This window comes from Gossypium raimondii, chromosome 3 (assembly GCF_025698545.1).
Source record: "Gossypium raimondii isolate GPD5lz chromosome 3, ASM2569854v1, whole genome shotgun sequence".
Taxonomy (NCBI): Eukaryota; Viridiplantae; Streptophyta; class Magnoliopsida; order Malvales; family Malvaceae; genus Gossypium; species Gossypium raimondii.
In genome coordinates, this window is record NC_068567.1 from 31,633,802 (window position 1) to 31,652,750 (window position 18,949).

The window sequence follows — 18,949 nt, forward strand, 5'->3', positions numbered from 1 at the left end:
TCTTGTTGAATCGTTATGTTAGTGGAGAATCAGAAGATCTTGCTACGGTAGCGACTAGTTGATTGACAAAGAACCTGTGATGACAATGGATTGAGATTACCGAAGCAAGCTAATCACCCATAATCAGAATTGATTTATTCTTCCTTTTTTATTTCTTAAATCTTATCTTTTTATGTTGTTTTATTTTTATTATTGTAAAAACCCAAAAAATCCTTTATTTTATTTTTGAACGTACTAATTAGATCTTTTAGTGTTTAGGTTAGAATTGATCTAGCACTCGCCTCACTTGGGTATGATCCTCGGAGTACTCACCCACTCTGTTGTAAAATTATATTACAATTAGACCTGTATACTTGCAGATACCATCTCGTAATTCTATATTTTAGTTTAGTATTCACACTCTGGACGTTAGTACGTTCGGAGGCGGTCATATCTATCATCCTCCTATATAGCTTTTACTGTAGATGGTTTCTGGTCATATGTATAGCATTTAGTTGGCCATTGGCAAGAACTCATTGTTATATTTTCTATCAATTCATACACATCTTCGTATGTTCTATTCATTAGGGATCCTCTTGCAGCTTCATCTAGTCCTTAACGTGCGTGCACATCCAACCAATTATAGAAATTTTGTAGTCTCAGCCAGTTAGGTAATCTATGATGTGGGCATTTCTGTATCAGTGTTTTAAAATGCTCCCAAGCTTCGTGAAAGATTTCTCCTTCTAACTGCTTCAACGTTGTGATCTCTATCCTCAGTCGGACCGTCTTACTAATAGGAATGAACTTTTGTAGGCATTTTCCTGCAAGTTCATCCCATGTCGTGATGGATCTTGGTGCCTGCGAATCTAACTAAGAAAAGACGTTATCGATTAAGGAGAAGGGGAACAACCAAAGATGAATAGCGTCATCGGTAACCTCATTATATTTAAATGTATCACAAAGCTGAAGGAATCGCTTTCAATGCTGATTTGGGTCCTCCGTCACTGTGCCTCAAAATTGCAAATTGTTTTGGATCATATGGATCATGGTCGATTTTATTTCAAAATTGTTAGCCGTGATGGCTGGCCCTGTGATGCTTCCTTGAACCATCTCCAGATTCGATAGTGCATAGTCCCTTAGGGTTTTTTCGTCATGCACCATAGGTATGTTTGCGGGTAGCTGTGGTGGTTGTAAGTCGTATGGGTTATTGTTGTTAATCTTGTCCAACAACTGATTATCACGTGGTAAATTACCTGTATCAGGTGGTTGGTTATGCATCTGTTCTTACTGTCGACAATTCCTACGAATTATTTTCTTTGGATTAGTGGCTGCCTCTATAGGCGTGCCCCTACTACAAATCATACATTGAAATTAGAAAAAAATTAGTAAAAATAAAATAAAATTCATATTTATAATTTATAAATTTCCTTATTATTCTATTAGAACGTAAAAATTAAAATCAACTCAGTAACATTGCCTCTCTGGCAACAACGCAAACAACTTAACCACCTCCGAACGTACTAGCATCCAGAATGAGTAGTGCAACTACAAGATATGAAACAGAGGTGGTGTCTGCAAGTATACGGGTCAGGTTGTAATATAGTTTTACAACAGAATAGGTGAGTATTCCTAGGATCGTACCAAGGGACGCTAATACTAAATTAAATTTAAGCTGAATGTAAATAGATCTAATTAGTAATTTAAATAAACTATATTACGATAGAACATAAATGAAGGTTTTTGGTTTTTATAAATAAAATAATGAAAATAACATAAGTAAAAGGAACTTACAAAACTAAATTATAAACTTTGATCAAATCTAGCTATGCGTGATTAACTTGCTTTGGTGGTCATAACTAATTCCTATTTCGGGTTTCTATTTAATCAAATAATCATTACCCTAGTAGGATCTCTCAATCTTCCACTAAACTAATGAGTCGACAAGAACTACTTATCTCTCAACCTCACTATCCAGATCAGTTTGGGCTAAGGTGTTCACAAGTAGGCGATACCAATTTTGGGTCAATTCTCACCTAAATAACTTCCTAGGGTCGTCAAGCCTAGGGTTTAAGTTCTTCTTTTCCCAAACTGTTGATCCATTAAGTGAACCCTACATAGTAATCAGTTAATCACACCTCCACTCACTAATCCCCCATAAGAGGATTAGTTTCGCATGAAATAAATAAACATCGTAAACTTGATAGAAAAGGTATGCATAAAGAATATGACAAGAATAGAGTTTAGAGAATCCTATTTCGTATTCAATAACTGAAATGCTGAAAATCCTTAAGAATCGATTTCGTCTACAAAGCAAGTTCTCTGAAGAACATTAAAATAAAAGAGCTAAAAATAAACCTAAAGCCTAAAAGAAAAAATAACTGAAAAGTAAATTACAAATAAAAACTGAAAGTACCTAAAGTTGTCCTCCATAAGCGCTAAATGAGCCTATTTATAGAATTAGGGTAATCGTCATCCTCAACCCTAGATTGGCTGACGTTCTCGTGTTTAATTCCATTGTACCTGCTAAAACCCCCTGATTCATAATTATTCTCGTACATGGCCTGTGTCGCGACACCCTAGTGTCTGTGTCGTAGCATTGAAGGTAGTATGCTAAGGTTCTGGGTAACTTCAGGGGTGTGTCACGACATCCCTTGGTTGGGTCGTTACACCGTAGGTAGTATAACAATTCTGGCATCCTGCTTCTTATGTTGTGACATTGAACTCCCCATGTTGCAACACAGTGACCAACTTTGTGTTCTTATGCCTTTGAATGGTCTCTTGCACACTTACTAAGTATGTTATCTTGCATTTAGGTCTCATTCAGCCCCTAAGGTCAATAAAAAACTCAAAATACATTTTTTTATTAAATTTAAACTAAACTAAGAAAACATAACTAAAACATACTAAAATTTCTCGTATTCAGGCTCCTCAAGCACGAAAACTAGTTTAACCTGTTATATCGAATTACAACAGATCATATACAAAACGAGGATGACCATGCTTCAGCCTGTAAAGAGATTTTTTTTTAACTTGTAAACTTTATTTTCATTACGACAGACAAAAAAACCTGGTGGTTGCGAGACATAGACCTCTTCCACTAGATGACCATTCAGAAAAGAAGATTTCACATCAAATTGATACACAAATAATTACAATTAAGTAGCTAATGCCAAAACGATTCTCATTGTTTCAAATTGAGCAACATAAGGAATAATTCTTTTTGCTACTCCAAAGTGTTGTTTTGTAGGACTATGCATAAATCTAGACACAACAGTAGCAAAAAAAGCAATATCGGGTTTAGTGTGTGTAAGATAATTCAAACCACCAATTAGACTTCTGAGCAGTTTGAATTAACTTCATGTTGTAACTTCACCATTAAATTTTTTCAGTCTCACCTCTATAGAAAAAAGATGTGCCAAATTGTTTTCTTTCATTGATGTAATTTTGAAAATACACATGTTATAAGCCTCACTTAATGATTTAGAATCTTTAATATAGGCACTAATAACAGATCTGTCTTCATGGACTGCACATAGTTTTTTGATGATTGAAAGGGCATCACCTTCAACCACCATGCTTTTAATCCCCAAATCTAGGCCTATTTGCACCGCTTGGAGACATTCAAGTTCTTCAACAACAAAAGGAGAAGGTATGTGAGAATTAAATATCATTCTCGAACCCAAAACCATCCATTCTAAATTTTTACCCACTAAAACTAAACTTGACTTCTTTGTATGGTTTTGAAATGCAGCATCAAATTTTATTTTGATAAGATTTGGCTTTGGTGAATGCCATCTTTCCAGCACCACTCTTCGATCAGGTAATTGCAAACTAATGGCATCTAAGTTTCTGATGTATGACTGTATAACATGAACTGATTCTTGCAAAGATTACTTTATCCCTTCATGCAAATCTTTATTCCTTGTTTTCTAAATGACCCGAAGCACACATAACAGTATTCTACATTTCTTGGTTGAGATAGCAAAAACCATAGAACCCAACCAATCTCTAAATCCAAACTATGAAACCTCTTGAGACGACTGAATATCTAATTGATGCCATATATCTTTAACAATGATACAATCTTGAAAGACATGTTCTACAATTTCATTACCATTTGACAATCAAGGGCAAACTACTGAACTTCTGAGCCTTCTGTAATGTAGGTTACTAAAAGTTCGAATGTAATTGTTGAATATCCTCATATTCGTAATTTTTATTTTTTTGGCAAATTTGTCTTCCACAATTTATTGTAAACTGGAGTGTAATCAATAGGGTAGAATCTACTCTCAACAGTATTAGTTCCTTGTACTAAGGTTTTGTAACCATTTCTCACCATGTATTCGCTAGTCACTTCTCCTCACTAGACCAGTCTATTTTCTTGAGGGTGCCGAGAAAGGGGAATGCATGGAATACGTTTTGCCTCTTCAAAAGAGAAAATTTTGGTAATGAGATCCACCCTTCAATGCCTTAACCTTTGGTCAATTAGATCAAAAATTGTATTCAAATACATGTTTCTAACATTATTGTGTACCTTGAAATTTGTAGACCCCAGTATTCAAGCATCATTTCATATTGAAATATTGGCCCCTGTTCCCACTTGCCAACATATATCAGTTTGGAGCAACCCTTTTGTGGCCCAAATGCTCTTCCAGATATACAATAGGTAATTTCCTAAACTCGACCTCATGAAAGTGGTATTCGGATAGTATTTTGGTTTTAACGTATGCGCCAATAGGGAATTTAGATAATTAAATAATCGCCACCCTTTCTTAGCAAGAATAGCCAAATTAAATTTTTCTAAACTTCTAAATCCCAAACCACCATCCTCCTTTAGGTTACATAATTTATTCCAATTGCACCAATGTATCCCTTTTTACCCTTAAAATTCTGCCACAAAACTTGCTAATAATGTGCTCCATATCAACACAAAGAGTGTTAGGTAGCAAAAAATAGGACATCGAGTAAGTTGGTATGGCTTACAAAATGCTTTTTTTTTTATAAAAACCTCTTTACCACATTGAGAGAGAGGCTTAACACACCAACTATTCATACGCTTGAGCATTCTATCTTCCAAAAGCTGGAAAGCCATTTTGTTCTTTCTACCCACCATATTTGGAAGCCCCAGATACTTCTCCAGATCTGATGAAAATTAAACTTGTGTCGTTTGAGAGACTGAATATCTAACATGCTCCAAAGCATTTAAACTAAAAATATGAAAGATTTGTCCAAGTTAATGTATTGGCCTGAACACAATTCATATTCTTTTAGGACATTCTGCAAAATTCCAACACTCCTTTCAATCGCTTCCCCAAATAAAATGCAATCATCTACAAATAGTAAATGGGTGATAGTTGCTCCTTGGCGACACTTTTCCTCTGTAACACCTTGGTCCAGTCATCGGACTTGAGCTACAATATGCCATAATAGATCACAGAACATATAACAGTGGAAAACACATTTTAAATTTAAATATTTCATACAACATCACGAATAATCTTATTTTACGTCAATTGTAACCAAACTAGATATCGATTAGACATACAAAAGCTTTTAAATCAAACTGGAAACCTGTAAGGACTTCATTGTAAGCTAAATGAAAGGTATAGAAATTTCAAATAATAAGGGTCACATGGTCGTGTACCCAGGTTGTGTGATAGGCTATGGTTGTGTGTGCCAAATTAGCACAGTCGTGTTTCCAGGCTGTGTAACAAATTGAAACCATGTGAAAGAGATTTAGACGGCCTTATCCTTAGACCATGTAACAAAATGAGACCATGTACCCTGTTCAACACGAGCGTGTGTCAAGACCGTGTAACATACTAAAGTCGTGTTAACCTGCAACCTTCCAATTACTAAAGAGCACACAACCATGTCAAACATATAGCCGTGTGTTAGCCTGTGTAGACCAAAATATGCCTTTACAATCAAGTTATTTAAACCCAACTTTTACCTAGGCCATATACATGCAACAACCAACTCTTAAACTTGTTCCAAGTGCACAAAAATCACATTTAAAGACATATTTCGATCCTATTTCTAACCAATATGCCTCAAAGAACCTATATCACATTCAACTCAGAATGAATCATTTTAATTCATCTAAAAATTTTACACCAAACATTCATTCCATTTAACAATTCATCCTTATACCTTTCTTAACATAGATCACATAGCATTAACCTTTAAACACATTTCATAATCTAGCATTACATTACCATTACAAAAGATACACAACCAATTAGATTATCAAATCTATAACAACAATTAAATCATATTAAGCATTCCTATCGAACAACAAGTAACAGAAACATGCGACATTTATGTTGGGGTGTGAATCATATTAATAGAAAAGAATCTATTTAAACACAAATGAATCGGTTCAAATAGAAAACAATTGATTCAAACAGAAAGTCAATCGATTTAACATAAACACAATTTATTTAAATAAAAAGACAATCAATTTAAAAGAAGCATATTCCAACATTTTCCACAACCATATCAATAAAAATAATGAATTGATTCAAATAGAAAACAATCAATTCAAACAGAAGACAATCAATTTAAACATTTGCTTATATACATACATCATTATCCATTTGATTCACAACTATTTATCCTATCATTATAAACACAACAAAACTAATTACCAACCATTATATAAAACATTCAAAATGCAACCCTAGGTACATTCCAATTTACACAACCAAAATGAAATACAAACTTTAGGGATTTTGGGGCCTCAATTGGATGCTGAAGTGAGACACAAAATATAGCTACAGACCTAACTTACGCACAAAAAGTAAAACCCCACAATAAGCAAAGCCTTATATTGATAAATGTCAAAACTAACATGTTTTAGCCTCATTCTTAATGCGCTTTTGGATGTTTATTCGATGTAAAATGGTGAATTTTATGCTCCTAATCCTTTAAATTTATCTTTCTATGTCTAGGAAAGAATTCGGGAACAAAAGGAGCAAAAAATGAGTGAATACCGAAAAATCAGAGTAAGTTTCAGGAGCCACACAGGCTGGACACACGGCCGTGTGAGCCACACGGCCCTGTGCCAGACCGTGTGGATTTCGTGAACTGCACTCTAGAAACGTGAAAAAAATGTAATTTTTAGGTTTTTGAGGCATTCTAAGACCTATATATACCAAATATCAGAAGAATGGAGTAACCCGTCAGAGAATATTGAAGAAAACAACTAGAAAAACACCATTGAAGCCAACTCTGAAGCAAATTTCCATCAAGATTGAATATCACCTTTTGATTTCTTTGAAGTTTATTACGAGTTTCTTTATTTCTTATGGTTATAATGTCTTTGAGACGTTTTTATTTACGATTATGAACTAATTTTCTAAATAACTAAGGAGATGAACTTTATGATGAATTCTGTCTTTTGATTTCTGTTTTACGTGATAAATACTTGAATCTAATTTTCAATTATGTATGCTTAATTCTTGGTTTAATATTTCTAGACTATTAATCAATGTTTGATGTGCTTGAATCAGAGGAGGAACAGACCCTATTTAAGAGTAGATCTAGCATACTTGAGTGGAGTTGCATGCAATCCTAGAAATAGGATGACATGAATATACCAGATTAGTGTCAAATCTAATAGGGGATCCATAGATCGAGTTAATGCGATAATAGGGGTTTTAATTAAAAAGAAATTTCAACTAATTAACCTAGAGTCAGTTGTTCTTAGTCTTGAAGAGAGATATTAGCATAAATTAGGGATTTCTACGAATCAAGATACTAAGTGAAGAAATTGCATAATATAGATTGATCATGACAGATGAAGTCTAGGTGAAATCTTTCTTGGGTATTGTTTCGCTTCTTGGTTGTTAATGGATTATTTTCTTGATTTGTTCCTTGTTGTGTTCTTTAGTTAATTTTATTTTTAATTAATCACTCCAATTTTTTGGTTAAATATTAGAAAGATAGTAATTACTAGTACTTTTAGTCATCGTGGGAACGATATCTTTGCTCACCGTAGCTATACTATTAATTGATAGATGCACTTGCCTTAGTCAGATTTTTAGTTGGTTTCATGGACATCATATATCTTTATCCATTAAGATGGTATAATAAAATCATTCAATTTAAAAACATTTAGATTAATGGAAGAGTTCTATGCCATTAAGTTTCAATATGATTTTGATCATCAACTTCTTTTATTTTTCCTTTCAATATTCACGAACATTCTTTTGCATTTTAGTTCTGCTACAATTTTCGGACTTGTAAATCCATCTTTGTTTACTTCTTGATGTCATCTCGGATTACTCGGCACATTGAGTACCATCCCGGGTTGCCCGACAACAATGGCTTAACACCCTAGATTGCTCGACAACGATGGTTTCATAATTCGTTTATGTCATCCTAGATTTCCTAACAACGATAACCTGCCACCTCGGGATGCCCAGCGACAATGGCTTACCACCCTGAATTTCCCAACAATGATGGTTTCATAATTCATTTATGTCATCCCGAATTGCCCAGCAACGATGACCTACCACCCCAGGTTTCCTGGCGAGGATTGCTTTGTTAAGTCTAGTCCATTGATACCTTAATCACCTTCACCTCTTATCGTACGACTAAAGTGAATACATCTTCATATTCCAGTTTCTATATTTGCAATGCTTCTATCCAAATCATACTCAATAGCAATATAATCCAACTCCATAATCAAGCATATACATATTTTGGTACTTGTCTTGATATGCAATTGTAAATATTCCAAATCGTTTCACTTATCACTAAATAGTTGGTCATAGCAGTATACGTTATATAATATCATAAAAATACGAAAATTAAACAAGTGTTAGACCATAGAAACACTTATCGAAACTTGAACTGCTCGCCACCGATTTTTGCTTTCCTTGTTCCTTTTGATACTCCCACGTCATCTTTAGCTTTGAATATTAATATAACCATAGCATTATTTTCCCCTCAATTCACAATCAATTATAAAGTCATACATATTTTAAAATTTATTCAATTTAGTCCTTAAAATCGAGACTTGCGAAATATTCAATCTAAAAATCAAATATTCAAGTTCATTCATCTATAGTCCTTTTAAGACCTCATATTTCTCATTTCTACCACAAATTTTAGAGTTTTGCATTTTAGTCTCTATTGCACAAACTACAAATTAACTTCACAATTTAGTTATTTTTCACTCCTAAGCTTAAAATCTATCCATTTAATACATAAAACTTCAAGGATTCATCAACGACATCATTCTAAAACTTAACAGTTCTAAAAAATAACACACGAGTCAGCTAGATTTAAGCTCCCAAGATTCCAAAAAAATAAAAATTACAAGAAAAATGACTAAATTGAATTAACCAAATTAAAGCTTTAAATTAGAATCCTTAAGGTCGAACTTCTTTCTTTCTTCTTCTTGTTTCCAGGTTGCATGAATGAAAATTAATAGGAAATTGTTTTGTTTCTCCACTTTCTATATTTTATTCCTTTTTTATTCATGTTTTATTTATAATATTAATTAAACTAAATTTTTACAATATAAATGTACACTTTAGTTAAAAACCGGCCACCATAATACAGATGGTATATTTACCTAAATAGCCCCTATCCTTATCTCTAATTATTAAATTCCTTAGTGTTCAAACTTTTACCACTTTTACGATTTAGTCATTGTACCATAATTAAACTCTAAGTCAACAGAATTGCCTATCCAAAATTCAATTCACCTATTATATAATCCCGTAAATATCTAATAAAATATTTACGGATCCGTTTTACAGAAACGGGGTCCTAAAATCATATTTTTTGACACCACTGACTTTTGGGTCGTTACATGCTCCCAACAATAAACCTTTCTCTTTCACTAATTGCATAAGCGATGATAGGCCTTCAATGTAAATTAAAAAGAGATAGGGACTAAGTAGGTCTCCCTATCTATGTCCTATTGCCGGTTTAAAAGAATCACCTACCTTATTGTTTATTAGTACCAAATAAAAAACTGTAGTAATACAATCCACAATAAATTCCACCCATGAAACCACAAAACCCATTTTGATCATCATGCTCCAAAGGAAAGACCATTCAACTCTATCATAGCTTTTACTTGTAATACCCTTACCCAACCCGATCCTTGAGTCTGGGTATAGAGTGTCGCAATTGAACTGGTTTAGTCTAACCTCAAACTTTAATAAAAATGTTCATCAAAAGACTTTATTTCGAATATTTCTTACAACTGGAAACTTAAACCAAACATAATTTGACTACCTTGAAAATTCAATTTCTAAGAAAACTACTTAGTTATAATATATCCAATCCCGAGGCGAATCCTTTGAAGGTACCTCTTTTATGTGCATGACATCTTAGTGACGATGTTCCTTGGTTTTACAAGGTCTGGCTTGACCCCTCTTCAAGTTCCTTATTCACCCAACGAGTCCTGCAAACATAGGCCAAAAATCTCATAAGTTCAAAAGAACTTAGTGAGTTTCTTTGTTAATATAAATATATAACTAAGCCCCCATCATGCTGAGGTATGAACTAAAAAGGAAACAAACATGCTATCTCCTTGTTTTACTTAGGCATTCTTGCTCTATCTAGAGTGGCAGACTCTGATATGACTTCCACATTTCTTTATTAGCGGATAGATCGCTAAATGATAATTACCTGGTCAAGCTTATGACCAGTCGATTGGTTTAGCAATTTCTAGATGTTTCATCATACTTATGGATTCCTACTTTTACCTTGCATATTCTACCTTCTTTCCCTTTTTCCACACATTTCTATTCATGAGTAGCCATTTACCTTTATTTCGACTTGTAGACTCATAATTTCGAAGCTTGGCGAGTTGTTGCCCACATCATCATCCTTGAATGTAAGTCTAATTGTACACTCTATCCTTAATAGAACTCCCATTACATGGTACCCTTTAACTTATTCTCTTATCTTATAATAGTTCAGGTGTATTTACTAACATTCCACCCTTAGGCCACTAGTAAAAACCCACACCACATTGGCATATTTAACCCTATTTCATCTTTTCAACTTCTACCCTACACTCGGGTTGAAATGTTGTTTGGATTACTCCCTTTTAATCCATCCTATTTGCGATACCTTGCTTTTAAAGTGTATCATGTTCGTCTATAGTGGATCGTTTTAGCCTACAGTATCAAGCAGATTGTTAGCTAAGCAACCATTTGAGTTTACAATCTCTCTTATATGATGCATCCCTACGGAACTAACTTTATAGCGCGTATACTTGTTAGAATATGTCAAAAGACCAACCATGATATGGTTGTAATGACATACTCATTTTACCTTATTTGTTAATATAAGACAATGTCATTATTATTTCAGTTTCTTTTTCTGTGTATATATAAAATAAATTGATTAATAATAAAGTCCTGAGAATAATATGATTATTCTTAACAGGTCCTTAGTCAAGTTTTATTGTTGACTTGGACAATAATAATGCATTGAGACTAATGTGTATTTGATTGATGACAAAGTGTTGTCATTGGCATAAGAATGTTAAAATCAATACACGAGTATGTGTTAGAGAACAACATACTAGCTTGACTCGCCATGAGTATGTTTCTTGGATTATTATGTAATAGTCACAAACATTACCCATAGTGATAATCATGTATATGATCTTTAGACTTGAGATCATCATTTTCCCAACATCGTGAGTTGTATATTTTGATACAGTCAAACGTCTACTATAAAAGGCTGAAATATAAAGACTGATGTTGGATATACCACAATCCATGTAGTGGGATATGATTGATCAAGATCGAATTTATCCCTCCTACATAGTGAGAGTAATATCTTGGGTCACATGATGGAGTAAGAACATAAATGTATGGTCATGCTCAAATAAGTTGATATGAGATATCATACTTATTTGTTTAACATAGTCTACTCAGAATATCAAGAAATATGAGATTGGGCTATACAACTGTGACTATACTTCTGTCCAATGTAGATACAAAGGGCAAAATGATATAATACATGAAATGTTTATCACATAAAGGTTATGTCGAATCACAACTTCTTATAACTTGGGTAGCAATGATGCATTGCTAAATGCCACTCATTGATTGTAACATTAGAAATGATCTAGTATTACTACCAACGTTACAAAAACCTATAAGGTTACACCCTATGGTTAAAGAGAAGAGACTTCGCGCCAATAGAATGGGCATATACCTCCCTACATACAACTATGGTGGATGAGTATCACGTGGCAGACAGTGTCACCCGGCGGACAAAGTTGTCCATGGGACAGCATCCCTTGGAGAACAATATCGCTTGGCGGACAGTGTTACCTGGTAGATACGATTCACAACTGGCGGATACGATTCGCAACTTCTTTCCAGAGTTAATATTTATAGAAGTTAGTATTCTTTTGAAAAGAATATAATTTAAATATCTTCCATAATTTTCTCTGAAAAGTAAGAGGGAATTATTTCATTTTTAATATGCATGATATTATTAAAAGGAATACAATCCCAGATTATGTTGAGGAGAGTAAGAAAATCAAACTAGGTCTAGCAACCAAAAGTTTGGATACTCTCTGAAAAGTTTAAAAGATTTTTCTATTCATGATTGACTAGGTGGACTACATAGAGTCCAAGACACTTTGTTGCAGCTAGGATTGACATCATGCAAAGGATTTCAACCAACAACGTTTTTCGTCATTTCCAGTTTTAAAAGGTATATCTTCAACCTTATTTCAACCCGATTCGTTCCTCATACATGGATCCATGGTTGACGATCGCCAAAATATTTTTTCCGTTGCACCACTGGGTATATAGGAGATCTAGCAATACTCGCAACAGATTCTCTTCAAAGAGGAATAGTCTTGGCAGACATAACTATCGCTTGGATAATCCTTATTAGTACCTCTTTCTATCATTAGGTTCTAACTAACCCCTCTTTACAGATTAGAATATCTGGAGTACATACGTTTGAACCTCCCCATATAACTACGATTTCAATGAAGCCTTATACTGGAAGTGAATTTCTCGTTACTCTTCCAAGACCTTCCTCTAACATGTAAAGTTTCTTTGAACACTTCCTGACGGTTCTTAGTGGCGGATCCTTATCTGTGATCCTCGGAAAAATCCTCTTTCGTTTGCCTATATAAAATATATTGCTATCACGTCATTCCCATATTTGATTCTTGTTGGGTTACCATCATATTCCCTACTAGTTTCCCTGTTTTCCATTTTCGTAGACTTTTTTCCCATTTCTATTACTTTTGCCTTTTTCGGTGGATTCCTCAACCCCACTGGCTAGCTATCGTTTGTCAACACTTGTATTTTTCTTTTAACCCTTTTCCTCGTTTGCATGATCTTTCATGATTATCGTCCTGAAAAACTACCCTATTTTTATTTTCCTGGAAGACTACCTCACGTTTATTTTCCCAGTTGACTCCATATGCTGCCATAGTTGAGATATGGTTTTACACATCATACCTCATGTTTAATGTCCTGGCAAACTCTCTATGTTGCCATAGTCGACCTATGGTCTTACATAATATACCACATGTTTAATGTCATGTAGACTCTTTATATTGATATAGTCGAGCTATGGTCTTACACAATATACCCCATGTTTAATGTCCTGGCAAACTCTTTATGTTTCCATAGTCGAGCTATAGTCTTACATATTAACCCCGTTACAACCATCCATTCCATCTCACTTCAAACCTTAATGCTCGAACACTATAGTGTCCTCTTCGCAAGGCCCAGAGCTTCCCACATCACGGTTTGTGCCCAGGAAATTACGAATTGGGGTAAACGGAACCTTTATTTCCCAAAACATTCACCCAATCCTCCATATCTCCAAATCTTAACTTTATCTAACCCGTCAATAATTTTCTCCCCATACTTCACTGTTATAAACATGCAATACATGCATTTCATAAACATTTTATCATGGAGTACACTACTTTTTAGGCATGGAATCATAACCATTTCATGCATATCAGAATACATTTGCGAATACTATATACCTATACAATCTTATACATGCAAAGTCTTCTCAATCAACAAAGATCATGCATCATCACAGAACTCTCTCTAAACTCAACACAGATTCATGTCAGCTACATAGCATCCCAAGAGCGGAGAATAGAAGCTCACCAGATGCATCTTTGCCTCTTCAGCTTAGCTTTTCCAACACTAGAGCTTCCATTCTCCTAGTAGCTAAGCATGACAACCAAATTCATAAGTTAAACTCAGCATTCCAACTAAAAAACTTCGTTTCTAGAAACATACAGACCCCTCTCAAAGGTTTTGAAAATTCTTAACTCATTTTTCTTAAAATTTACGAACACTGGAAGACTTAGAAGCTTACCAATCTTCTTGCTTGTCTATCCTCTTGACTCTATCTTTAAGAATTTTTCTCCATAAAATAGGGTTGAGAAGAATTTGCCCCAAGAATTTATTTCTCTATTATTTATAGCCCTTTATGCCCGATTATCAACCCTATAAGAACTATAAGTTGGCAATCATTTTGTCTTCCACTAAGGAACTGGTTGGTCTTAATCCAACTGAACCAGAATATGAACTCAACTATGTCCAAATCAACCACTGAATTTTCCTGATTTTTCAGTAGAAGTCACCAACTTACTACTTCTTTCAATTTAACCCCCCAATTATTCCTAAATTCTAGACTTAAAGAAAATCAAGTGTCACATTACTTATATCAAGCTTGAGTTCAAATGAGCCTTTTCTCCTCGTCATTTATTGCTTAAAAGAATTAAGAATTTCACAGGTAAGCAACACATTATCAATAATCAATCTTCCCGAGATAAAGGCATTTTGGGCTTCATCTGTGCAAACATCCATCACTTTTTGGAAATGATTAGCAACAGCTTTCGAGATAATTTTATTAAGTGCCATACATAGACTAATGGGTCGAAAATGCAACAAATTATCAGGGTGTGCAATTTTTGGGATGAGTACAATCTGAGTAGAATTAATAGATTCCAAAGAAATACCTCTATTAAGGACACCAAGGAAAAATGATCCAACATCATGACCCACTATGCCAATACTTCTAAAAGAACACTGCTAGTAAACCATCAACTCTTGACACTTTCATTGGTGTTATTTCCTTCAAAGCCATATAAGCTTCCTCCATTTTATATTCAACTATAAGGGATTGGTTCATACTATCTTAAATACATATTTTCACCCCTACCAAGATACGGTCAAGGTTCCCAACTCCTTGGCTAGAAAAAAAAGGCCTGAAAAATATTCTTTTACGATATTGGCCATATCTTCTTTGTCTGAAATGAACTGGCCGTCATTGTTTTGCAGCCCCTTAATATAATTTGTTTAATGTCTTTGAGAAACAAATCTATGGAAAAAATAAGTATTACGATCCCCTAACCTTAGTCAATTTACTTGTGCCCGTTACTCCCAATATAAATCTTCTTTTTTTTATCTCCATATTAAGGTGTAGCTTTGTGTCGATCAAATCTCCAATAATATCATCACTTCATTCCTCATTGTTTAACTATGCAATTCTCTCATGAAGCCTTCTTGATACCCCGATCATTTTTCCCTAAGTTTCAAACTTGGACCTGCCTTTTAAAAACCTCTGTTCCTATTGGTTTCTTGATATGAACAGTACACAATGATTAGAAAAAGAGTGTGGAAAATGTTTTAAGTAAGAAATTAGTAAAAGCCAAACACCATGTCAGGTTTGTGACACCCCGATCCAAGGTCTAGTGTATCCCAAATCCTCCAATTGGAAATCAACTAAAATATTTTAAAATGCCTCTAGTCTCCCTTCATCCAGTGGCAAACTTCATTTCTTTTCAAAAGAATATAGGGTCTCATTAAAGTCTCCGCAAACCAGCCAAGGTAAACTTTGGTCTCGACCAAGCCTTTTTAATAGGTTCTACGAATCTTCTTTAAAATGGACATTAGGTGAACCATAAAATCCAGTTAATTGCCAATTTATTTTTTTTCATCGTCCCAGACTTCTACGTCAATATGGCTCTTCGAAAAACTCCTAAAGATAACGGTGTTACTCGTATTCCAACCCATACTAAGCCCACCTCGAGTGCCTTTAGCTAGAACAACAATCCCACTATGAAATCTACATTTCCTCCGTACTCTTTCCATTCATTTTGAATTGAGTTTTATCTTCATAAAAAATTCAATTTGGGGATGATAAATCTTCAACGTATGCCGAAGTCTTCTTATAACCCGTAAAGTCCCCAATCCATGGACATTCTAGCACATTAATTTCATTGTTTTTGGTCAGCCCGCCTGACGGCAACTGCTGATATATGTTGGTCACTAGGTGATACACGCTCATCATTATGCACCATTGAATCTGGACCAGTAGAAAAATTTAGTGACTTTATGGAAACTTGTGGTCTTTTCTTTCCCTCAATATCCTCGAAAGGACTTTCCTTAAAATCCTGATCCATCATATTCAGCTTGCCCCCGCTTGAGGATTCCACATTTTGACCACCTGTCAACATTGAATTTTCTTCCAAATTAAATCCCAGTATAGAATTAAATTTTTACTTCAAATCAGCTTGTTGTTCGAACCGAGAATCACTCCCTTGATTTTGCCTTCCAAGATTATTACCCAAAAAATCGCATTGTCATCTTCCCAGAGCCAGACACTAGTCACGATAGTAGCCCTCTTTGCCAGTGTTCTCAAAGATAAGTCACATCCAAGCTCCAGTTCCTTTCCACTGACTGTCAACCTAATTGGACAGAAATTATCACCATGCCCGAGACATCCACATATGAAACAAAACAAAGTTAGCTTCTCATATTAAAATCATGCATAAACATGATTTGAGGAAGAAATTATATTTTTTTCGGCACTTTAATGGTATTCTAACATCAATCCTAACTCGAATTCGCAAATAGCTTCTATTACCTCGACTGATTTTCTTTGCATCATATTCAACAAATTGGCCAATAAAGTTTCCAAATTGTTTAGTAACGCCTTCAAAGAATAAGCCTGGGGAATATCATGAATTTGGGCCCCAAAAAAATTAAAAAACTAGAGGCACTTGTAATGGGTCCTCAACTTCCTCCATCCAGTGAAAAACCAAAAGGTGATTGTTGAAGGTCCAAGGAGCGCCATTTATTACTCGGTCAATATCCAACTCATGATAGAACTTAAAAAAATATCGTTTCTCACCTAGATCAGAAACCAAAACACCACCCAGAGGGTGCCATAGTTTCACCATGGTATTCCTCATCGCCGAAAAATGACAACACTCGCCATAAGAAAACAGCCAACGAGACTATACTCATATATTGGCTTTTGCGAATCAGATCCTCCTTTTAATACCCAAGCTTCATCTTCACCTTCATCTATATACAAATTTTCCATTTCGCTCTCTGTTAAAACTAAACGTCGATAATGGCAATATAAAATGATCGCAAAACAATAAGAAAAGAAAAATAAAACACACAAATTTTACGTGAAAACCCTTTCAGGAAAAAACAACAAGTAGAGGAGGAGAAATTCACTAATGTAGAAAATTGAATGATACAAGAGGAGTTTCAACTACCTCTATTTAAAGGTTGAAAAATCTTATTCTAATCAATTTCAAATAGAAGAACTGTAGTTCTATACGGATTCTACTTGTGCCACATGATCCATATTGTGAAAGCCCTACACAAATCCCCTTGTTTTACCAATTTATTTTATTTCTTTAACTAGAATTCGAGTCACACAACTATAACACTCTCCGTAGAGAAGATAACAATCAACTGGATTACAAAACAAATAAAAACTTTTTGACAAAGACAACTTTTTAGAAAAAGAAGAAAACAATGCCAGTAAGAGCAAACAAATGAGAGAAAACGTTCCATTAGGTAGACTATGCTTGCAATTTAAATTCTAGCTTACAATTTGAATTTGCTTTCAACAATAAACATCTCTCGTGATATTTAAATAAATATATTTTCTCGAATCGAGTCGAGTGAGATGGAATTCGAATCGAATATATTTGTTCGAGTTAAATTAAAAAATGACTTTAGGTTCTTGTAGCCACTGTCACTCAACACAGTCAAATTTGTCTTCATCCCCCCATAATTTATTTATTAATCTTTTATATACATGTTAGCTTCTTTGCTTAGTTGTTTTAATTATCTTCTGATTCTTGTGACTATGTATTTTGAAATTAAAAATATATTACATATAAAAATGTTTTTCTTAATAAATGTTATTTTAAAGATAAAATGAGAAATAACCAACAAAAATTTTAATTGAATATTTTTATCATCAATAATTCAGTTTTAATGAAATTGATAAAAATTAGTATTATTAAACAATTCAATAATATAAATAGTACAAAATGTGAAATTTAATTCAATAATATAAATATCAGACATAAATTTTAAAAAAATGGGTTTAAGAGAGGTTTAAGAGAAAGCAAAAAGGAAAAAAGCTTTGGGAGGTTTGGGAAAGTAAAAATTTTGAGAGAAAAGTATTGAGGGTTTTTAGAAAAGTAAAATATTTGAGGGGAAGTAAGTTTTGAGGAAGATAAAAGGAAGAAGGTTTGTAAGGTTTGAGAAAATAAGAGTTTGGTATTTGAGAGAGGAGTTTGAGGAGAAGGGAAGTAAAAAAGTTTAATATTTAATTTATTATAATTATTCAAATTTTTTACAATTGAAAATTTAACTCTAGTCGAACTCTAAATCCCAAAAAATTGAAATTCCAATTTCCTTAATCAAAGCATCGGAATGATTTAGGGACAGCTTTTAAGGGTAGGTATCCAATTTTAAAATAAAATTGCCCTTTTAATTATATACATATAAATAAAGATAAAGATTGTTGAATGTAAAGGATAAGAAACGTTTCCTTAAAAAGGTCGGTTTGAATGAATTCAGATTTTTAACTCATTTTTTTTATGATTGTTAAATGAAATTCGATCATGTTAGTTTCTAAAGATTGAGCCAGAACTGACAAATCTACAAAAACATCG

General features: G+C 34.0%; 1 non-coding gene across 1 annotated transcript; it reads left to right on the forward strand.

Annotated features, from left to right (window-relative positions):
* The first annotated feature begins 652 nt into the window (after positions 1 to 652).
* On the forward strand, positions 653 to 759 carry LOC128040162 (small nucleolar RNA R71). Its single transcript, XR_008194821.1, has one exon. It is a non-coding gene; the product is annotated as a small nucleolar RNA R71 (small nucleolar RNA).
* Positions 760 to 18,949: the final 18,190 nt, after the last annotated feature.